Raw genomic sequence first — 24131 nt, forward strand, 5'->3', positions numbered from 1 at the left:
TAAGTCCTGGATCAAGAGAGCAGCTTGCCAGCCTGTTCACCGAAATCATCGAAGGAACGCGGATTCCGGAGGATCGGAGACGTGGCAGGGTGTTTCTAATACCCAAACGTGGCGGCCAAGCGGACAACGTCCAAGATCACCACCGATCACAGTCACGAGTGTCCTATACCGCATCTTCGCACACGTGTTGAAAGGTTGTATCGGCGCCTGAGCAGAGTGCGAGCATCTCTTAACTGAGCTACAGAATGAATTTCGCAAGGACAGGCGCCTTGAGGACAATTTTTTCATTCTCTCCCAGTGTAGTGAAATAGCACGAAAAGAAGGCACCATGCTGCTGTGCTGCTTCCTCGACGTTGAAAAAGCGTACGACAGCGTCCCACACAGCATGATCTTCGAGCGCTTGTTGGCACTGAAGCTTCCCACAACTCTTCTACACACTCTACAGCGCTTGCACGCGGGAAAGGCAATTACAGCGCGGTTTGGAGATGTTGAGACAGGGGCGATCGGAGTGCACAAGGGACTTCGCCAGGGCTACCCGCTCTCGCCAATACTATACCTCCTTTATGTGGCGAATATGGAAAAGGAGCTGATCAAGTGGAAGCTTAGATTCGGACTGAAGTACGGCATATCTGGAGTGGACGAAATTCATGGCCTGCCGGGTATGGCTTTCGCAGACTACCTGCTGCTCTTGGCGAAACGGACAGATGACCTGCAGGCGATATTTGACCTCTGTTCGTTGGAGATAAATAACCTCGGATTGCGCTTCAACCCACGGAAGACCACAGTCGTTCAACTGGCGGGCGAGAAATCCAACAAGCTAGTCCTGACCCTGTATGGAGATACGTTGACCGTTAGCTCTGCATACAAATACCTCGGAGTGACAATGTGCGACGAGGCTGACATGTACGCCCATCACGTGGCAGGTCTATGCGATTCGGCCCTTCGGGCACAGTGCGTCCTTCATCGATGAAGCTTATGGGGCTGCAACCGCTACGTGATGGTTCGCGATTTGTGGAAGCTAGTACACGTCCCGGGCCTAACCTTCCCAAACACGGTGGTCTGCTTCCCAGCTGCGACGTGGGAATGGCTGGAAAGGCGGCAATGCAAAGTTGGTTGGATTGCTCTGGGATGTCATGGCCGGGTTGCTATAGAAGCAATCCAGAGCGACGTGGGCTGGTACTCTTTTGAAGCGATGGAAGCCTCCAGCAAAGTGGCGTACCACGGCACCCTCCGGTCTATGCCTAGCGACCGCTAGGCAAGGAAAGTTTTCGACTATTTGGCTGCAACATGCATCCGAATGAAATGGGTTCGGCGCTTATACGCCATTGAAAAGAAACTTGGGCTTTTTCGGACCCCGGTACAGGTGAACCCGATGACAACGTATGCAAAGGCTGTGCACGAACGTGTGCGCGAAGAGGGGGAGACGAGGTGGCGGGCAGCAATGGGACAAAAGGCCATTTTAGATGTGTACCGCCAGCAGAGACACATCCAGGCCGTCCCCTGGTCTGACAATAGTCTGGGCAGTGCGCTGATGTTTGAGGCGCGGGCGGGAGCGCTGCGCACGCTTGTGTATCGCCGCTGCTTCGACAGCTCTCCGGCCACTCAATCCGCCCGATGCAGAGCGTGCGAATTGGGTATGGAAAATATGGAGCATCTTGTGCTGCACTGCCCGACGTTGCTTCCTCGCCCAAGAGAGGGAGTCACCCTCCCACAGGCTCTCGGATTTGTGCCCGTTGAAGCAGGGCGCGGCGATGCGGTTACTTCTGTCACGAAGGCTCGCCTTCGGATGTGGCGGAAATTGGCCGGCCAGTGACAGTTGCCCTCTTTCTTTCCTTTCCCTGTGGATCCCTATCTCTTTCTATCTTCAAACTTTTCGGCCAGGACACAGTGAGTGTGACCACCCGTTCCAAAGGGGAGGGCCACTACGATCATCATCATCATCATCATCATCATCATCATCATCATCATCATCATCACCGCCACCCGGCCGGCCGGCGGCACCGCGGGCCGGTATGCGTAGTTTGTGCTAATGGCGCGTGTTGTGCTTGCTTTCCGATGCGGCAGAAATGCACGTGCTGGGCTATGGAGGTCGAGTGTTGGGTTGTGATAGTGACATTACGATCGTCCAGCCTGAAGAGAGCGCTTGGAGCTGGCGTCTCAACGGCGTGCTGGTCACGTATGCAGATGGAGCACGTAAACACGCGCCAGAAAAAAAATGGCGCCAAAGCGTGCACTCAGCGTCGAGGGCACCAAGGCCCGAAAGAAGCGTCGCGCGGAACATAGGCAGCGAAGCATGGTGCAGACCACGAATGTATACAATGTATACATACAATTTCGTTATAATTAATTGAATTTTGTACAGCCCCATAATTAAATTAAAGTTTAACGCTTCTGCCAGAATGCGATGTGCCATGTGTGATAATGCTCAATTCTCAGAGATTATGAACAATGACGCGCAACAACGCCTCAAGCAAACAGGTCTCCCTGTGTGTTCTGTGGACCATGCATACAAATGGCAGTGGTGCACGCAAGGTAACGTTTAACATCGACTCGGTACCCTCGTACTGGACTAAACGCTGAAAAAATTACACATTCGCCACAAACATCACCGCTAATTACCGTCAATCAAAGCAATCAGCATACAAAGCTCCGCTTACATCGATTCTCACAGTGCGCGGGATACGCAAATATTATTATTATTATTATTATTATTATTATTATTATTATTATTACTACGACTACTACTACTACTACTACTACTACTACTACTACTAGTACTACTACTACTACTACGTGCTCGCCTCATTACAACAAAAGCTACGGCACAACGAACAGGACAGGCACAGTAGTTGCGGCGCAATCTTTCGGGAATCAGCTATGTTGTTGAAAAAAAAAGAAATAAAAAAAGAAAAAGGACATGACGTGCATACATCCAAACCCTTCCAGAAACGAGGATGCAATATGACCTTAGAAAAAATTACATGAACAAAATTTGTCGGCGGCCAGCCGCAGAGGTACGCTGACAAAGTGTATCTCCACCCGCACGCACGCCGCGCAGTTTTCGCCCGGCGGAGGAGACGCGCGAGAGCTGCAGGAGCGGAAATAAAGCGAACGCGAAGTTCTCCCACAACCGAGCGAGCGCGGCATCACGCCACGCGCACGACTGCTCTTCCCGCGAGAGGCGCGAGGTGTGTGCGCTTCGAGCTGGCCCAAGCGGAACGAGAGCAGCAGAACGGCAGGAGTAGCGCAGACGCCCGAGAAACAAGCCTCAACACTCGCCCCCCGTCTCGCTCCGAAAAAGTGGCGGCTCAGCCGAGACAAACGGCACCTCGTTATTTCGAATACGTGGCACCTCACGGACAGCAGACGAGGAGGAGGCCGCGGAAGGAGAGGGCCGACGGGCTCTCGCGGACGTCGAGCGCGAGCCGACCCGGTGCAGTGCAGCGAAGGCTGCGGGTTGCGTGGGCCAATCAGAAATGAAAACCAGGAGAAGAGCTCTTCCCCACTGCCCGCCTGTCGATCGCTCCCCGCGAGACGACTTCATGAAGAAGCTTTAGAACTAAGGACTTGACTGTTGGGCTAGTGTCTTTCTCTCTAACTAGGGTGTTATATAGCGCTAAATGCTGGAACAGACACAAGTCGTCTCGTCAGTTATGTGCTTGTGTCTGCTGCAGCTTTTCTTGGAACACGCAGCCGCCTATCGCTAGGAGGAGAACTGACGCATATTTTCGAAGTTGTAGAATTTCTACAAGAAGCTTAGAAAGCACGAAGGTAGGGAAAAATAGGAGACCCTGATATGATACCTCTGTTGTTTCAGGACGCTGGACTTGGCATTAACGGCATTATCACGAAGTCACATGACACGGAACAAATTTTACTGACTTCGTGTAGCATGGAGCACGCTAGGCACGAGAACGTTGCTCACAGAAAACTGACAAGTGCTTCGGGCGTTTCTCGTGGCCGCGCTCGCGTGTGGCAGCAGCGGTGATCACACAAGCGGAGCGAGTCGGTGCATCTGGACGTCACGATGACGCATCCAGCATCTAAGCACCGAAAATGAAACTTTTCTATTCCCTCTTTCCCGCCGCCCAGAGGAGGGTAGTCAACCAGACGCATTTCTGGTTAGCATCCCTGCCTTCTCTGTTTATTTTCTCCTCCTTCTCCTGCGCTTCGCGGAAATAAGTACCATAAAGAAAGTTAGGCCACCCTGGCGCTAACTAGTAGCTTTTGCCTGGACTTTACAGGGTCTGGACCTGCAATTAGCACTACAGAAGTGACATTTCGAAAGTGTTGCGTCAGTATAGGGTTAACGATAGGCTGCTACGATCCCTAGCCTCCGCTGCGCTGCACAGAGATAGTGAGACGAAGTATATAGGGACCGTTGCCTCAACAGCCCGAAAAACAGCGAGGGAGAGAGATAAAAAAAAATTAAAGGGTCTCACGCCTCAAGCGGAGCAGGGCGAGCAGAGCCGGAGGAGGCCGTAAAGTGGTCCTTAGGTAACGAACTCGTTCAGCCGACAACCACGTGACGGCGAAGAAAAGCGTAGCGGGAAAGCGCAGAGCTCGGGTGCCAGCGTGCGTCAAGAAAACAAAAGAAGCAAGCGGGGGCGGGGGGGCGTGGAGGAGTAGAGCGAGCGCCGAGACAGCACCATAGCCTGTTTGTAACGAGGGCCACGGAATGTATAGCACCGGGGCTCGGAAGAGCTGGCGAAAATGCGGCAATACGGACGAAGGCCATGCCAGTCCTGTCGCTATAGTGCTATACGGACACACCACGTTTCTGTGGTTGCATGTGCCTCGAAACAATACCTGCTTTTTTTTTTCTTTCTTATCCGTAATCAAGGAAACGTTGGCGTCTGTAGACGGTGCCGGCTGCTCATGTTCCCTTAACTGACGGGTGTGTACCAAACAATGAAAGAGTTTCAAGCAAAGAATAGAGAAAAGGACATACTAGTGGCAACATTTTTGAATATGACATACATTCGCACGACATACATACACAAAAACGAATGTTCCTGAGCAGTTCACTTATATTTGTATTTTTCTTTTTTTCTCTGTTCAAATTTTCGACAGTGCAGCGTCACTTTTTTCCATTGCCTGTAATAATTGCTTCTCGCTAACATAATGTTTGGTTATCGCCCGAAATGAAGCTGTCAAATGTTGTCTCCGACCGACATGACGCAATAGCAACGAACACACTAAATCTGAAGTTAACACAAGACTTTCTCTCTCGCCACACGGTATTTAATACATTTATATCAAACAATGTTATAATCAAGCCAAGTTCAACACCAATGCTCTCTAAACCAAGAAGTGCTCTCCGGAATAGTGATTCGTAGAGCTAAAGGTTACTCGATCAAAAGAAAGACCACACGCATACGTAATCGTCTATCTAGTAAAATGATGTGCGACGTCCTCCGTTTACTCTCTCGTCCGTTGCACGTTTCTCACACATTGCGTAGCAAGGGTCTCGACTTGGTGCCACGAGGTTAGCGTTGCGAGGGTTTGTTTGTAAATTCACATGCTACGTGAGACCTGCGTATTATCGGCGTCAAATTAAACGTGAACAGCGGATTGCCTAACTGAAGGTGTAGTGCAAACTGTCCAGTCATCACCATCGGCAGGCGCGCTCATCCGGCTTGAACGCACTGCGCGATGATGCTCCCCCTTTTAATTTCTGTTATGGCTCTCTTTTATTTGGAAGCGACAAAAGAAAAATCGAAGAAAACAGAAGCTAAAATATCACAGTACAAGGCGAGCAGTATCGCCCAGTGCGGCGAAAGCGCATATGCTAATATATCGGCGTCAAATGAGACGCGAACACAGTTGCGCGTTGCACAGTTTACGTAGTCATCATTACTGCGCCGTCACATTCTCTCGCTTTCAAATATAAGAGAACCAGAACAGAAACGAAAACATCGCAGTATAGAGGGAACATCATCGCGCAGGGCAGTCAAACCGGAAGTGTGCGACTAGCAACGGTGATGACTAAATGGCGCACCCTTTACCTTGAATTAGGCACTCCGCTGTTCGCGTTTCATTTGACGCCGATAGTACGTTCCACAGCCGTCGCCATTGTCGTGAGTGGCGCTAATAACGCCTCTAGAGCTGATAAGTAAACATGCACAAATACCCAAGACATTAGACGCGAGGACGGCCCCGCGGTAGCTTAATGGTAGAGCACGGGTAATGCGGAAGATGAAGGTTCGACTCCCCCCTGCGACAGCTTTTCTTTTGTCGACTTTTATTTCCTTTCTTTCCTTATTATTTCTACATTTCAATTCAAAATACCAGTTATTTAGCGTATGCTTTCTTTGACTTCATTGCCTGTTCAAATACGCTAGGAGGCATTCATGCCGCAATAAACAGTTCAGAAAGGAACGCAAACGACGAACAAAACGGCGCTTACCTGCGATGTTTAATTTAATCAATTTCAGTCCGCTTAACATATATATTTTTACTCGAAAGCTTTCCCCTACTGCTGCTAAAACAGCTAGGATTCTGTGGGTTTCCAAGCCCACCTAAGTAAATAACTTTTTTTTTTACCATACTCGGAAAGCCCCGACCGCCTAATAAATATAAGCTTTCCCAACGCGGGTTAGCTATCCTAATTTGAGATAACAACATCTACAAACAACTCGAGCTTTGGAGGAACCTAATTGACAGTTATAAGGGAGAAATTGCAGCCATGTTTACCAATTAGCGACTTGCAGGAAGTCAACAAGCGCAGAAAGCAAACAAATCAGAACACATTAGTGAAAGTCACAGCGCATGGAAAACGACGAAGAAAAAAAAGAAATAAAAAGAAAGGGGGAAGAGGCACGCCAATATCGGAAGCAATCACAGTGGAGGGAGAGTTGTTAACCATGAAACCTCGGTCTACCTCCATCGCTGATTTTCGCTCGAGGGTTACTGCGGTCTCTCACAGCCCACTTAATATCGTTAGCCGGGATGATGCGCGACAGATTAAAGAAAAAATGGAAGAAGAAGGAAGGAAGAAAAAAAATCGACAAATCACGTTCACACAACTTAGAACATTAGAGCGCACTACGCGTAAACTGGAACAACCAGGCCACTAAGAAAAACAAATTGAGACGTTTCCATTAAATAGACAGCGTGAACAAACGCAGAGAACACGATCAAAAAAGTAAAAAAGAAAAGAAGCAAGCGTACACGTCTCTGTAATGTAATCTCCTTACCGACCATATTAAAAAGAGCTGACGCTGGTGGAAAACAATAATAAAGAATTAATGACGTAAAGATTAACCCACGGAGAAACAAATATTCGCGACCGCGCTGGTCAATTCTCCCCTCTTCCATTTTTCGCCTAACTTTCAGCCCGTATGCAGGCTTTCGACGTGAAAAAAAAAAAGCGCTCTTCTATAATACGGAGACCATCCATAATACCACCATTCGCATCGAATAACATTCAGCGGTATGAGCGTAAGACCGTCGCTATATGTACAAACTCATTTCGCTTGAAAAAAGTAATAAGGAATTAAGTGCGTCGTTGTTGCACTTCGTTACACACACACAGTAACGCGAATGTTCTCACAGGTAATTATATAAGAATAAAATTGTTGTAAATGTGCGCACGGAGATGCTGGGTTTAGTCGAAGGCGGCGGTTATTCTTTTCCCGAGTCTTTAAAACTAGTGGGTGAAAAATATTTTGATGATTAACGTCAGTGGCAAATAAAAGAGTCCGGCGGAGAGTCTAAGGAGCTGGTGGGGACGCTCGTTCCACGAAGAGAAGTTGGATCAGCCGAGGTCTATAGCATCCCCTTGGACGAGACTGTGTACCGTGGCGCTGGTCAGGCTGCGTGCTTCCGCTGCGTGCTCACTACAGTTCGCACAACCATAGCGCGCCGTGGACGGTGGTGCCTGCAACGGCCGCGGGGAGGCGCTCCGAAATTTCCACTGGGCACTCATTTTGAGCCATTCACGGCTTCACGAAACGATTCGCCAAATCGAGTTCTCGCCAAACGGGACATTGAAAAGAATAAAGGCACTTGATCGAACTCGCTGCATTGATTTTAGAATGCTAGCTGTCATCGGCTTTTCACTTTAGTAAAACTCCCTCGTGTAAAGGCTTCAAGTAAATAACGACAAACAAAAATGAACATGGTATTTCTTAACACATTCTGAAAGAAAGTTGTGGCAATGAGTATAATTAGAGCATCAGCTTCCTGTACGCAAGGTACCCGGCTGAAGTCTCCATCCAAGTAACTCAAAATTCTCAGGCTTGAAGTGGCACCTAATACCAGCAAGGAAGGAAAAGCTTGCCTAGAGTCAGTGCACCATAGTAGTCCATATTCAACAGCAAAGAAGCAAAAAAACTTGCCGAGTTAGTGCACCATAGTAGTCCAATTCAATAGCAAAGAAGTAAAAACCTTGCCGAGAATTAGTGCACCATAGTAGTCCAATTCAACAGCAAGGAACCAAAAGCTTGCGAGAGTCAGTGAACCATAGTAGTCCATATTCAACAGCAAAGAAGTAAAAACCTTGCCGAGGGTTAGTGCATCATAGTAGTCCAATTCAACAGCAAAGAAGCAAAAAAACTTGCCGAGAGTTAGTGCACCATAGTAGTCCAATCCAACAGCAAAGAAGCAAAAGTTTGCCGAGAGTCAGTGCATCATAGTGGTCCATATTAAACAGCAAGGAAGGAAAAACTTGCCGAGAGTCAGTACACCATAGTAGTCCAATTCAACAGCAAAGAAGTAAAAACCTTGCCGAGGATTCGTGCACCATAGTAATCCAATTCAACAGCAAAGAAGCAAAACAACTTGCCGAGAGTCAGCGCACCATGCACGCTTAGACAAAAGTATACCGTTCGGGGCTTATATCTGCCACCCAACAATAATCGCCATCTGCCTTGCCCCGCTACTTTCCTGTCGGAAATGCTATGTCATGCTGGTAACGCGCATGCTTTTCGTTACTAGGAAGTACCGGGCTCGCAACGTTAAAGAAAGGAAATGCGGACAAGACAGACGACGTTTCTTGTTGTGAGGCAATAGGGTGTAATCTTGTTTTAGAGTGTAGTAGTCCATATTCAAGACCAAGGAAGAAAAAGCTTGCCGAGAGCCAGTGCACCATAGTAGTCCATATCCAACAAGAGAAAATGTCTACGGAACGACGCACAGAAACTCCCTAAACAGAACAGGAACTGGACAATCTTGTGCGGTTATTGTCCCTACCTCTCTCACTTAATGGGTCGCGCAAAAAAAAAATTAAAATAGAAAATACCCTGGCTTCTCCGTTTCTTGTTATGCTCAGAATGGGTGCTAAGAGATAGAAAACGGAATCGAAGACGGCACAAGATCAGAAACGACATAAGGAAAACAGCGTGGGACAGCACATGTTTAACTGAATATCCATGGGAAAGGGCTTCGTTCTGCAGCACACATAAGATAGGCTAACAGCGTCGAAGAAAGCGGAATGCCAGCGGTGCTATCGTATAGGTTCAGTTATGCAGTGACGTAGAGAGAAAAGTTAAGAACGATCACGCAAAGCGAAAAAGAAGCAAAAAGAAAGAAAGGAAACGACAAATACACGTAAGCGAATGCGGGCAGGAAAAGCGCGCAACATGCTTTTCGAAAGCAGTGCGGAAAAGGAGACAGCACGTGAGGAGCCAGTGAATTATTGCAGCACTAAATTCGGCGAGGACAAGGTAAAGCCGCCCGCCACAACTGTTGAAGAAGAAGCAAGAATCGGGTCTCTTTAACGGAGAACGGCCCTCACTGAGAACAAAAACGGGAGCGAAAAGAACGAATCACCAAATAAGCGATAGCGGTCCAACGAAGAGAGACCAGATGGCTGTTCAGAGAAAAAGGAAGAATAAATGTGAAGAGGAAACAATGGGAACAACGATGAGTCTAGGGAGAATGAAGGTGCGGCTGTTTTTGAGCCTGAATTGAAGAAGCAAGGGAAAATGCGGGACAAGGAAAAGATGGCAGCGCTGGCACAGAAGGATGACACCGTGGTGGCAATTTCAGCACAAAGGTTACAGGGCACAGCCACTCCTTCTGTTGGCAGTATGGGAACGACGAATAATGCTGCGATACGAACCAAGTTAAGCGTCCAAAGAGAACAAACTATCGTAATGGAAGACCTAGTGACTTGCGCGAGTTGTAATTGCATGTTTCAAGCACAGGATATACCGTACGGTAAGAAGTGCAAGTGCAAGAAAAGATATATGGACACTCAGTGTGTCCGTGTCTTCATTAACGTGAGAAGGTGATCTCGTGGCGAACACAAGTACCGCAAACGGGAAATTATGTATGTATACATATATATAAACGACGTACAGCACGAAGGACAAGGACTGCGAGAGACGACAAACACTGCGCTGCACGTCGCGCTCGCTGTAAGTCGTTTTTATTTTACCATGAATTAACAACTAGCCCAAGCACCCACTCTAGGGAAATTATAATTTTGTCTGCATTTTGTCAGTGCGGAGCTTTGTTTTGTACAATAAAGTACAGCATTGTCGCATCATCGCGTGTTCGCTCAGAACACGTTTTACAGTTGGCTGTAAGTGCTTGTCAAGCACTATTTACTTATTTTCTTTGTATAGCGCTGCCAAAATTTGTTTGCCCGCTGCTATCATCTTGCAAGGGCGTCACCTCGTCAATCTACTTAGCTTTTCTAACAGATCCTTTCTTTCATAGGAAATACATGTGCGTAAAGAATTAAATGTTATAGGCCTGAATTGAAGGAAAGGGCCACGCAGGACTGAAACGCGAGTGTACAAAACGACAAAACGAAACGCGCAGGTTTACGTTAGCGGTCTCGCTAATGCGTGTCACAACGGCACGGTCTATTCTTGGGCCGCAAGATTTCTGCCGAACGCGCATCGATGCCACGTTGTCAACGCAAGTAAGCCCACGAAAGGAGATTCCTGCCGCTCGCTTTCGCGTTTGTTCGATGGTAAACCTAAAAACCCGCATTGCAGGCTTATTCCGAAAGTTAGGCGAGCACGAGAACGCGAATGAAAAGAAAGATCAGGAAAGTACCGGCAACCGATGAAAAAACGAGCGCCTGTCCTAAACAGGTGCGCCTCGTCACTGCGAAATACAAATGAAGCGGAAGTGGAGAAAGACTGCTCCCTGGCGAAGACGGTACCGCGCAAAAGATGGTCTGAATGCGCGCGGGGGGAAAAGAAAGCGAAAAGACGCACTCGACCACGACTTCAGGCAAGAACAAGCGAAACACACGGAAACACGAAAGTACGTCTCAATAAGCAGAGCGCGAGGCGTAAAGAAGGCAAAAAGAAAGAAACGTGAAAAAAAGAAAGAAGTTCTGAAAGAGTGAAAAGGTGACTAACGCAACGGCAGCACAAGTCAGATGTAAAGAGAGCCGATAAGGTAAAAAAAAGAAAGTATATAAAAAAACGCCCACGGAAGGAAACCCACGAGCCGCGCACGAAAGCGCGCAGGGCTCCCAAAATACGGAGCGAAAATGACTAGAGAGCGCCGCGATCAGGGCACGACACAAAGAAACTCGACAGGCGAGCACGCTCACCTAGAGAGCTCGCGCACTGGAAAGTAAATAAGCGCGGTGGGCAACGGCAGGGAGTGATGGCGCTCGGGGAAAACTGCGAGCACCGAGCGGCAAGAGACTCTATGAAGACGCCGAGGCGGGAACAGACGGAGGCTGGAGAATGAAGCGCGCCGGCAGAAGACAGAATGAGCGCCGCCCCAGCTGCGCCGGAGGTGGCAGCCAACTCGAGGCGCAGTCGAAGCCGAGGGCAGAGCAATGAGCAGGGCGCGCACGCGGGTCCCAGGCCGCCCAGATTTCTCGACGTCACGCGCACGGTGCAGCTGAGTCACACGTACAGCACTCGCTGCGGGTCATATAGAGGGAGAGAGAGAGAGAAGATAGGAAAGGCTGCGAGGTTAAACAGGCCCGCTTCCGCATTGCTGTCCAGCACTGAGAGAAGGTGAGGAGGAGGAAGTCGCAATTAAGAAAGATGAAAATTCAGAGGAAATTTAGTGGTAAAGCGGAGACAACAGACAATTCCTCGTTGTCTTGCAGGCGTTTTTCTATTATAAAAAAACGACTACTCGAAATCCCGCTGCGCAATGTAGGCTTAAATTTATCGGTGCCTGTGATCCTATCTTTTGGAGTCTCCATTATTGGGTTCAGTCACAGAAATCTTTGCTCGGCAATCCAAAATTACCTAATTGAAACCAATCAATTACTATGTTAGACTGACCGTTTTCCCTCCCCACCATAGCTTTATTTCTTATCTATAAGATTTTTTTATATACACGGTTTTCTTCTGATTACTTTTTCTGCACACACAGAAGGTTTACTTTTAAGCTACAACGTTAAAATTGTTAACTCCCTTGTTTTTATACACCTAATTTGATCACCCGATTGATGTCCAATCCGCCACTGTGGGTATGTGCCACAGCTACTCAGGACAACAACAACAATAACAAATGCCACAGCAATGCGTTAGCGTTACGTCGTCGGGATCCATGATTAAAACCGCGTACAGTACTTTGAAAAGTGTTGTTCAGGAGCCCGCTCGACACACGCCCTGCCTCTCCGAGGAGATGCCTTCCTGATCTAAACAATCACTGGCCTGAAAACAGCTAGGTTGAACTACGGAGCAGTGATTAAGATTACTGCATATGTCCTGCTGCATTGGTCTGGTCGTGCGTCCTCCGTGTGAATTTCATCGCTGGAGTGGATGGGTCTAAGACCGCTGCCATCGCTCAACCCGTAGGCTTCCACCGTGCCGATATTGCGAACAACATGCTCAGAGAACGTGTAACTGAAGCAGCATTTATCGTTTCTTCGGAGACTTACCAGCCAATACAGTAAGGATGGCATCTGCAATCTCAGTGGACATTTTGTGCCTTAACTTAGATTTATTACATTCAGCTGGTTAAAAACAGGTTCAATCATCTTTTACTTCCAAAGGTACATGTCCGCGACACATGAAGCATGAATCATTGTAAAAAAAATTCTATGTTTTGTACTGCCAAAACGGAAGCCAAGATTACATGAAAACCGCAAAAAGAAAAAAAGAAAACGCCATCCGCAAGACAAGTTTTCCCGCTACGCAGTGCAGAAAACTGCTAAATTTAGCTGAAAAACAGCTGAATTGACAACACTGCTCTGCATTTTGCATCAACTTCGTGCGTGAGGGGCGCATGCTTTATTACACCTTGAGTGCTTATAAAAGAAAACCCAATACGGTGTCACAATTCTGTAAATTGCATCCAATAGCACACCTAAGGCGGACAAAATTAGTGCATTATACATGGCTCTCAATTCAGCACTAATATGTGAGCAGGACTTTTGCAATACCATTGTAAACAATGTAACAAATTCACGTAGGATAAACATTGATATCTCACATTTGTCCACTTTAGATAGTCTAACGGAGGTAGTTTAAAGAACTGCGATATCTGTTTTGAATGCAGAGTTACAAACTTGTAACCTTCGTGCTTCTACTTTTCTCAAACATAGCGATTTCCGCAAGTTCCTGTTAAAATTCAGGCCTTAAATTAACATTCCCTTTCCGACAGTCACTATAATTAAGCTTTCTCTCTCAAATGTAAAAAAAGTCATTAATATCGGCCCAGTGGCTATTTAAGAAAAGCGTTTCTGCGTTTTACGCGTATTTGAATCGGCGGCATCGGAGTTGGGCCCGAACTGCCCAAGACGATTAGCAACACGAGAACAAGGTGAGAGCAGGAGCCAACTTTTCGACAAGGTGGCTTGTCTTCTTCAAGGCGACATATGCTTTCCTCGGCATAGGATATAGGATAGGATAGGTACGGTTCTTTTAAAGGGGAGCGAGGGTAAGGCGGGTGGGCGAGGTAACTCCGGAGAGTGTTTTAGCAGCGAGGGTGTAGTAGGGTGTTAGGGGTGTTCTAAGCCCCCGCGGCTGGTAAAACAATGTTTCAACGAGACTCGTAACGATGCTGATAAAAAGAGACCGAACTAGTGAAAAGAAAGCTAGGTAAGAAGGCTCACATAAAACAAGAAACGCCCTCCTCACATCCGAACTGATATCCGGCAAAATAACAAAAATAAGCGGGGCATTAAAAGGCAAGATTTAAGTTGCCGTCAGGCCACGTGCGGGTCTTGCCTTAAGCCTAATTTCCCATCCATTAAACCTATTCCCTTCGGCAACGTAGTGCCGACCTCTTCGTCAGCACAATCCTTATGCCGTGAAAATATTCTCTCTCCCTCCTCACCCCTCTCCCTCGCAACCAATAATACCACCGCTCGTCTACCCGTTGTGCTCGAACTGAATGTCCCCGAGCGCTCAGGAAAGGAACCAAAGCAAAACATCGCCGTGCAGCATGAAATGGGAACCAAAGGAAAAACATTCATCGAACTGCGCACGGAACTACGTGCGCCAAAGAAAGAAGAAAACAGAAGCTAGAGGAAGAACGGTTTTTAGAAAATGGGCGCGCCAGCAGGAGCGAAGAAAGGGGAAGCAGTTTTAAATCCATCTGCGGCTTTTCAACGCTCCTATATAACGTCTCCTTGGAAGACGCGCGCCCGAAGTGGGGCGGAAAAAGAACTTTCGCCCATTTTGTTTCGTTCTTCCTCGGGCACGGTGCGAATAAAAGGGGAGAGAAGGAGGGGGCTCGTGCATACGCACGCGCGAAGTCCTCTGCGCGGCGGCCGTCGACGGCGACGACAGACAAAAAAGCGAACTTTTCAATTTTAGGGCAAAGCCGAAGGAAACAATAACCAACGGCAGCCGCGCTCAGCAGACTCGATGGCAACAAAAGCACTGGAAACGAACGAACACACGCGCACCAAAGAAGAAAAGACATCCGAGGCATGTACATAACGCACCTGCGTTCCAGAGAGCGCAAAGCCAAATAAAAACGAAACAAAAACGAAATACGTACATTTCCGCGGAAATAAAGTGACGTAAAATAAGTGCGGCGGCTATCGAACAATAGTTTTTCGGCTAGGAAAGCGAAACCATCAGTAAAGGGGAAATGGGGAGAGGCTTGCAGGGCGAAAGGGAGAGTTGCGAAACACTAAGTCGCTCTCCTTTTTTTTTACTAACATAAATAAAAACGAAAACAGATAGAGAGCACAAAAAGAAATGAGGAAGGATAAGGCTGGCACAATACACGGATATGGGAAGAGGAAAAGGAGAGAGGATAGAAAAGGTTTCCCAAATCCGCCACACGAGCTGCTGCGACGTCAGAAGAAAAGTGAGCTTGAAACAATAAAAAGGAGGAAAAAAGAAATAAAGACGTAGTAAGTATAACTGAGACGACGGGCCGCATTCGCTATTGACTTTTCTTTTCCCTCTGTGCGCAGCGATACGTAACATTTCCACCTGATGCACGCTCTTTCCCCGCCACTCCCCCACGAGTTTCCCTAACTCCGTTTACTGTACGGCATCCTTCAAGCATAGCCTTTCCTTTACAATCTTCAAAAAAATTTGTTTGTATCATTGTTCTTCAACTTCTTTTTTGGTGATGTGGGTCTCACCTTCTTATTTCTTGCGCGGTCGGCCAGGCATTGAAAAGCCACTTTCCACTGTCTTACAGAGAAAGCGAACGCTTCCGAGATGTATTCGCGGCGGGCAGACGCTGAAAAAAATAGCTGCGAGTTCGCTTATTTCTGCTTTATTTTTTTCTTATTTGCGGAGCGTCGTTAAGCTACATCGTGCCTTTCTGCTTCCAATTCTCTTTTTTTCTTTTTTTTTCATTTTGCTTGCGAAGCAGATTTTTTTTTTCTCTCTCTCACTGTTCTTTGTTTTTCCCAGGGTAAGCGATGATCCAGTTTTGGGTTGCAACGCCGGCGCAGAAGCCGTCAGCGGTGCCTTGGACACCGCCCCTCGAATCCGAGCGCAGAGATTTCAGCGCGCTGCGCCCCCTCCCCCCTCCCCTCCCTAATGTGAGGGTGCGAAATCACACCCTTCTGGAGACCGGGCGGCAGTGAAACACTGTGTCCCAGATTCCACTCTCGCTGGTCGTAAACCATAGCGCTTATAACGCGTGCGAGAAAACGCGCATGCGTACGACGAAAGCGAGGGGCAGCCAGCATGAAGGGGCGCGGTTGAGAGAGCCCCCGCTGGAAGAAAGAGCCCAAAGGATGCAAATAATTCGGCAAATCACGAAATTATAAAATGGGCATTACTGTGAGCAATATGAAGTTCTTATCCACCGGCTATTTATATTTTTTGACGTACCAAAAGGTCTGGCTTAGCGCGAGCGGTGGCCTGGTAAGCCAGAAAACACGCAGGCAAATTAAGACAGCTAGCGGCGCCACCTTCAATTTCACGTGTCAACTCCGCATGACATCATGAATTCTGCTAGAGTGCATTCACCGCGTTTTATTGCGATAGCAATTATATGGACACTCCAGACCGATTTCTGCCATCGCTATGATGTTCTCTATAAAGTCCACGGGCGATAACATCGTCGCCGCGCGCCGCATGCTGTATGTTCGAGTGAAAGCGTGCAAGGGTGAGCCGACGATGGCGACTCAAAGTCGCGCGCGCAAGGGAGCAAAGCGGGAGGAAGCGCGCCGTCTTCCGCGCGTGCGAGGAACCGAGGGAAGGGGGCAGGGGGTTCTACTCCGGCGGCTGCAGCGTATGGCGCGCCGCGCGGGCCACATCAAAAGCGATCTGCGATGGGGACGTAGTGCCAGTGCTGACGGCTTCGCGCTGTGTTTTCGACCGCTTAGTTCGCGTTGAAACTAGAGGCAAGAAGCAGCAGAACAGTCATTTCACTCGCTGCTGCTGCCGCGTTTCCTCGCTCCAGCGTTTTGACAGCGAATTTTCGCGGTCATCGAGTGAGATGCGTTCATGTTTGCTTCGTGCGCGCGTGGTATCATGCTTGTTAATTTAGTTAGTAAGCGAATGTTTACAAGTTTATACGGCCGGTAAAACTCCTTTCCTTACAACGTATAGCGTTCTACTAATTGGCTATCGCAATCGATGCTTCACCTTTCGGGCGAAACTGCGACTTTTTGTCCTTCCTCTCTCGCCTTTGTGCTCTTTTGTTCCCTTACGCCAGAGTAGGGTAGCCAACGAGACGCTATCCTGCATAACATCCCTGCCTTCTACCTTCCTTTCCTACCCAGCAGGTGCTTCCATATAGAAAAAAAAAAAGCCATCAACTCATGGCTGATTACAGCGACTTCAAGCTGGGTGTTTTTATCATTAGGTGTCAAAAATAAATACATGCAACTTATTGCGATACCGAGGCACCCTGTTACATAAGAACACAGGACTAGACGAGTGCCCTGAATGATGAACGTGCTGCAGCGGCGGAATATTCTGCCATAAGGCAAATACCATCATTTAGGATCCACAGCATCATGAAGACCATGAAACTTCTAATGCTCCTTCTGGCGTCATATGAGCTAGAACCACAATTATTGTGTTTTCATATATATATATATATATATATATATATATATATATATATATATATATATATATATATATCGTTATTTCCAATCAAGAAGCGTCTCGTACATGTTTAAATCATGCAGCTGCAGCTGCTGAGACCATCACGCAGCTTCTCAGTGTTTTCCCACGCTACGGTACGGACAGGCAACTGACGTGTAAAGTGCTTGAGAGACAGAACCATCGCGCACTGTCAGAACAGAAGGTTCTAGGTCACTGCTCCCAAAATACTCCCCGCAAGGGGGCAACATCTGGGCGCTGCAGGAGTCTTTGAGGTCTGCGCGCGCCTACACGACAGACCTTAAGCACGCCGCGCGCTACAGTTGGATTGCGCACATGCGTCCTTGGTGTCCTTCCTTTTTCCGTCATCTTGCATCCTCCCGCAGTAGTATAGCCAGCGACAACTGCCTCCGGTTGACTCTTACTTTCCATGTGCCCTTTCCCTTTCTTTCACACGCCACTTCGAGTTCCCACTTGACATCAAAGCAGCGAGAATCGATCGCAATCCGCCGCAGTTGCAAGAGTGACTTGATGCACCATTACATGCCGTTGCTTAGCTGCAGTCTTTAACTTTGCAGATGCGGAAGCCCGCGCACGATGGCAGCGCATACGGCACCATCCCTGACCTGTCGCTAGCGAACGCGCCTATCACCTTCTCGACAAACTATATGCAGGCAAATAATTAGGACAGTCCCCGCCGGTGGTACTTTACTTCCCCTCTTTTCGTGTGTCTGCCTTCTGTCTTTCAATTATGCGCCCACGGGCTCTCGTCAGAAGCTGAGCAATTACTCCTGCAGAGCTTGTCTGCGCCTCAGCTACCGGAAGAAAGAGATAGGGGGGGGAAAACAAGAAGAAGAAAGGAAACAACGCAGCGCCGAAGTCAGTCACGAAAACTGAGTGGAAGCGCCGAGGCTGTCGGGAAAGCCGTTCGCTCTTTTGCCGCTCTTCATAACCTCGCAGTTACCCGGCGCTAACGACGCGTGCCTGGTCGCCATTTTCTTTACGACCGGCGCAGGCTCTCGTTAATTGCGTCGCGGCCGTCTACCTCACGCTCAGGTGCGGCGGGAAGCAGAAAAAGAAAGAAGTAACGAAACCGGGACAAGAAAGTGGAGGATCGATCAACACACAAACAAGGCCAGCAAAGCACGGGGGCCGGGACGAGGCACGGACAGGCAACGCGTCAGGAGGGCAAGAGCAAACAAGCGGCAGGCAGTATGTACGAGATGGAAGCAGCTCGAGCGAGAATTCGATAGCGCTCGGGGAGAGGGGAGAAAGGAGCGCGGGAAGCGAGACGGGGCGCACGGCAAGAAAACAAGAAAGCCGAGATCTCAGGTTTTCGGCAGAGCCCAAGAACACGTTAGGGCCCAGTCTCAACCTGAGCGAGGCGAAAAAGTTGGCGAAGAGCAAGAAAATTCCCGAAAGAAAAGCATAAAACAAAAAGGAATACAAATGCTCGCTTCAAAGGCGGCGAAGCGCGCGTGTGCCGCGAGAAAACCGAGGCTATAATAGTATACTATACAAGCACCGAAGACGGCCGGCTGGAGCAGGCGAGTGCCGAAGTTGAGTGGCGAAGTGTCACTAACGAACAAAGCGGACTTCCAACAGAAAGAAACACGCACCCGCCATGTGAAGGTGCGTGCAAAGAAAAAAAATGTATATGCAGTATGTAAAGTATGAACAGTATGTTATATGCATATGTTAAGTTGTACGATACCATCAGAATTAGGTATCAGGGTATCAGAGTATAAGACAAAGAAAACCGTCGCCGAATTCGCACATATTTTTCATCATTTCGAAAGGAAAACATATGCTGAAGAAAAGTAAGCCGGGACAAAGCTAGTTTCAACGGAGCGCCTTCATCTGGTTTTTCGCTGAGTGGTATTAAAGCATGGATCATGACTAGGCGGTAAATAATCAGAAACGGCGGAAATCATGAAATCATGAATGTTGCCGAAATTTAGGAAATGTAATAGTGGCGATGATTATTAAATAAGCGGCACTCACGGTGGGCGAACTAGCTAGCAAAACAAAAGAATTCGCGGAAGAAAATGAGAAAAAGATCACTGAAAAATAAAATTATCGCGTTTCCGTGTTTTCGGGGAGAAAGAAAAATAGTTTGGCGACAACTGCTCGACGAGCAATCAGTCCGGCAATGCAGGATTCTTCGGCGTCATATCCAGCGCGCACGAAAATGCACACAGCCTCCCACTCCACATTAACGAACATCTCAAAGGTTCGCTAATTTTTCTCAGGTTCGCTCAGGCCGTTCAGCCAGCCATCTGCATCGATAAGATGTGAGTGCTACTCTTGTTCACCGGCCGAGGGGCACGCTGGCACGCTCGTCAATATATCCTACTCGCTTATTAATGAGCACAGAGTGCTAAGTAGTAATGAACACGGAGTAGTAAGTGCACGGTCCTCGGACGAAGGAAGAGAACGCCAGCTCGCATACGAAATCGCACGGCACTAAATACTAGCATGAAACAAAAGTTTTCAGCGCCTCCGACGTGCGCCATCGGATGCGCTACGGTAACTTCACGTGATATTTCCGTGCTGGCAAAAGTTTTCGAGTTGCGAAGTTCGACGTCGCGCTTCACTACACCGTAGCGCTCTGCACACCTGGGTAAATTAACGCCGGATAGCCTTCGGCCATCCGCAAATACTATTTAGTACCAGCTGCCCTTAGACTAAACAGGACGTAACGTCCACGTGCTGCGTGCCGACACAAGCGCTTCTGCAGAATAAGCGCTAGGTTTAGAAGCTTATAAGTACCCTCACATAACGAGCGCGCCTGCTTCGTTTCGCTTCACAAACGTTTCCACATTACAGAAAGAGAATAATATACTTAACTGACGGCGCAATACCCAGTTGGGAAAGTGTGATAGGGAAAAGGATAGGGAATTCATGCCCGACTCCAAACTTAACAACGGATCACGAGCGACGGGATTGAGCCCCCAATCCTGACAGTCTGCTCGCCTGACAGCTGCGTTTAGTCATACTTTCGCCGATTTGCACTTGGAGTGGACCGCCAACGAAGACGACTGTAGAGTCGTCATTGAATAAAGTTTTTATCGTAATTTTAACGTTGTTCTCGAGCATCTGCGAATATTTACTCGAAGCAAAACCACACGAATGCGTGCGAGGCTTACTGCACGGCTATCGCGCCAATGTTTCGCACCACGGAGGAAACAAACATTTTTCTGGGGTTCTCGCGGAGCAGGATGTTCGTACACTTATTGCCCTTGATGCTAACGCAGGAATTTCTAAGCAGAGCTTCCTATAGTGCACAGGCTGCCCCTCTAACACGAATACTTGTTGACGCTAGTTCCGTTAAAAGAAATGAACGCGAGCAGGCCGATTTGGAAGTCCAGCCCAACAAACCCTACAAAACGTATTTTGCCAAGTTGATTTGTTGAGTCAACCTCGGCCCACTTTGTAGGCGGGTTGACCGAACTCGCCCAGGAGATCACTCAATCCTACCTGTTAGCGTTTACATCAACAGGACGACAGTTTTCGGTCCGACAAACCGACTCGGCCGAACCCTATCACGTTTGCGCAAACGTAGCTTCTGTCACCGGAATCTGTCGACAGTAGATAGAATGCGAGTTCAAGTTCTTACCATGTCATAATATCAGTATCCCCTTTCTTTTGCTCTCTCTCTCTCCACCTCACCACGTCGTGAGTAAAACACTCTGATTCCCTCTTCCCTCAGCTAGCGAATTCCGACGCGCTCGGCTAAATTGGCACAACGCGCCTCGGAGAACGGATAAGTTACGGGGTCACATTCGAAAAAGCGCGGACGTGCGTCCCTTTCCGGTGCTCGACACGTGCCGAGTCAGCACACAAACGAAGGAAACACGACGCGAGCGGTAAAAAGAAAAAATAAAAGAATTTGGAATTCCAACTTCTGCGTCGTAGAACGGCGACGAAAAGAAAAGTCGTACTTCCACGCACGTTGCACATCCATCGGTGACACCCGCGCATTTGAACCACGCGAAGAAAAGGAAACACACACAAAAAAAAAGCTGACAGCGTTAATCGGCCAATTTATCTTGGTCAGAACAGCGTTATCCTTTCGCTAGCTTTTCCCAACTAAAGTTTATTTTTTCACCCCCTCTGCCTATTTAGGCTATCCGAGGTGTCAGACCAGCAAGCAATTACCAGGCACTGCCAATTTAGGCCTCACCATTATTTATTTTTTTTCTATGTTGCGTCCGCAACGCCGGGCTAGGCGATGACAAGCGCACATAAACAAAGCTGTTTTAAATCGAAGCTGTTGGCCTCTAGATGGTATGGATAATGCGCAGCGTGCTCACCTAAAAAAACGGCAGCTGGAAAAGGGGTTTCCGTTTGAGTTTCCGCGTAATTTTGTTTTCTCACACATTCGAATTAAAATCCGATGTTATCACGTCAGCAGGTTGTATGTAAGTCCTAGTTTACGAATTTGTGAAAGAGTTTGCTTTGAGAAATTCAATTAGTTTAATAACGCACTTGCGCCAGGCGGAGAGTCTACAAGGATGAGAATGGACCTCGAACGACAGCTGGAAGAACACTTTGTCTTTCAGTTTCAGCGTAACAGAATGATGCTATCTCGTATATTCGTATCACAATCCAAATCTATCATGAATGCAGCTTGTGTGTAAGTCGTACTTTACGCGTTTTCTGATCCAATTTACTTTTTAACATTAATTTAGTTAAATAAGGCAACTGCGCTTGGCGGTAGCCCTAGAAGAATGATGATGCATATGTTGCACTTCCGAATACGTGCGTGAGCGCGTGACGTAGGTCGCTTTTGGCGGCGGTGGTTCTGCGACTTCGTCTAACGTCAGTTGGGGTGGCAGTGCTTGTCTAACATGAGCACCAGCTTCGCTGCACATCTACTTTCGTAGCATAGAATGGAGGCGGAGTTTTTCTTCTTCTTTTTTTTTACGCGACAGCATTACATGGCTCACGAAGCGGAAAATCCGGCAGCGGGGCCGGAAATGCAAAACTTACGTGGTCACAGAGAAGTGCTCGTTCCACAGCTCGCGCGTTCGTTGTCGTCTTCCACCGCTGCCTCCGATGCCGCTCGACATGCCAGCGTTGCCACATTTCCCCTCCTTCTATGAAAGCTCTGGCGGCACTGGCCCGTTGCCAGTCGGTGCGGTAATTTCGCCGAGTTCTCAAGAGCGCTCAGATGGACAAACCTTCGACGGATATGGCACAAAACATCACGTGGTCACAGAGACACACCGCGCCGGTGGTCGGCTTATATATAGCGTAGCAGCTCTGCCAGTCGGTGCGGTGATTTCGGCGAGTTCTGTCGTGGGCTCCGTTTGACGAACCTTCGACTTCTCAGTCAGTAGCCACGCCTGGCTCCCTTGGAGGTCCACGCGAATACGCGAACGAGGCACGTGACGCGACAAATGATACAAGGCAACGTGAAAACAATACCATTACGTTTTGTAAAACGAGTCGTCATCGGGAAGATGCCGCAATGTTTTCGTACTCATCCACGTAGGGATACCCAAGTGCCCTTGACTTTTGTTTCCTAGTTTCCCTTTAGCCTAATTACACTGCTGGCATTGTATATGCCAGAGTTAACGCGGCTCACAACAAAATGCTAGAAATTGAAAAGCAACATTTCCGGTCTTTATGTCATTGCATGAAAGACGGAGCAGGATTTAAATTGCCCCCCAACTCTCAACTTGCCACGTAAACTGACATTCATAAAATTAAAAGCGAATGTCAAGGTTGGTGAAAAAAGAAAGAGAGAAACAATCACCGAGAACGGTTTCTGGGGAAATATGCCTACCATTCAAGAGCTGCTACTTTATAGAGTTCAGTGTGGTCAAAGCTTCGCACTACCATCAAAGCACTGCGCGTGCTTCAGAGTGTCGCGCGACTTGGGCGAAATGACCGCCATTACCTTCAGTCACTTCACGGTGAAAGCATTTGTGCCAGCACAAAGGCGGCAGAAAGAAGTAGTTCTTCTGATGGTTTTGTTTCTGTTTTTCTCTCATAAACACAGTGCCGAATGAGCGAACAGAATATCATTTTTGCATGAATCGGCAGCCTTCTTTATTTGGCCGATATTACGGCCATGAACATTCAACCATTAATTAAACTTCCTGGCATTTCAGTTAAAGTATATTCGCGAAATTGTTACGGATTTGATAAAGTTGTAAATTTTCGCTATAAAGTTCTAGACCGCTCACTAAAGTAGCCGCGAATGTTATTTAGTTGAAATAAGGTTTTCTCTCTTTCTTCCAAAAAGAAAGACAGAAGGAAAGAGAAAGTCAGGCATGGTGGTGGGCTATGGCAACACAAAAAAAGAACGTGCGCACCGTATTTGACGTAGTATGTGGCGCCGCTACTTTCAGTCTTCACTGCCACACCCAACAACTTTGAACGGCTTTTCTGACGTATTTCTTCTTTTTTTTTTCGCAAGTTATATATAGTATACTAATTTCTCTCGTTCTTTCTTGTGTGAGATTCCGTTTTTCGACAGTAAGAACGACGCAAAAGCCGGCATAAAATATTTTGAACGCTTTTCAATAATAAAATCCCCTTATACGACTGTGCATCGTCGCAAGTTTTAATGCATGATCATACGGCTAGTTTCTGGTCCTGGATGATTTTTTTTTTCATTTTCCTAGAGTAAGATGGAGTGAGAGAGAGACACAGGTCTAAAGGTAGGAAGGGCAAAGAGGTCGCGGCCTCGGGCACATTCCTCTAGCC

At 47.9% G+C, this 24131-nt stretch overlaps 1 protein-coding gene across 13 annotated transcripts in view; it reads right to left on the minus strand.

The window, feature by feature from the left end:
* The window catches only part of Dys (Dystrophin), a 488311-nt gene that overhangs the window by 141640 nt on the left and 322540 nt on the right, over nucleotides 1–24131 (minus strand). The window lies entirely within an intron of this gene.

Source organism: Dermacentor albipictus, chromosome 5 (assembly GCF_038994185.2).
Source record: "Dermacentor albipictus isolate Rhodes 1998 colony chromosome 5, USDA_Dalb.pri_finalv2, whole genome shotgun sequence".
NCBI classification, from domain to species: domain Eukaryota; kingdom Metazoa; phylum Arthropoda; class Arachnida; order Ixodida; family Ixodidae; genus Dermacentor; species Dermacentor albipictus.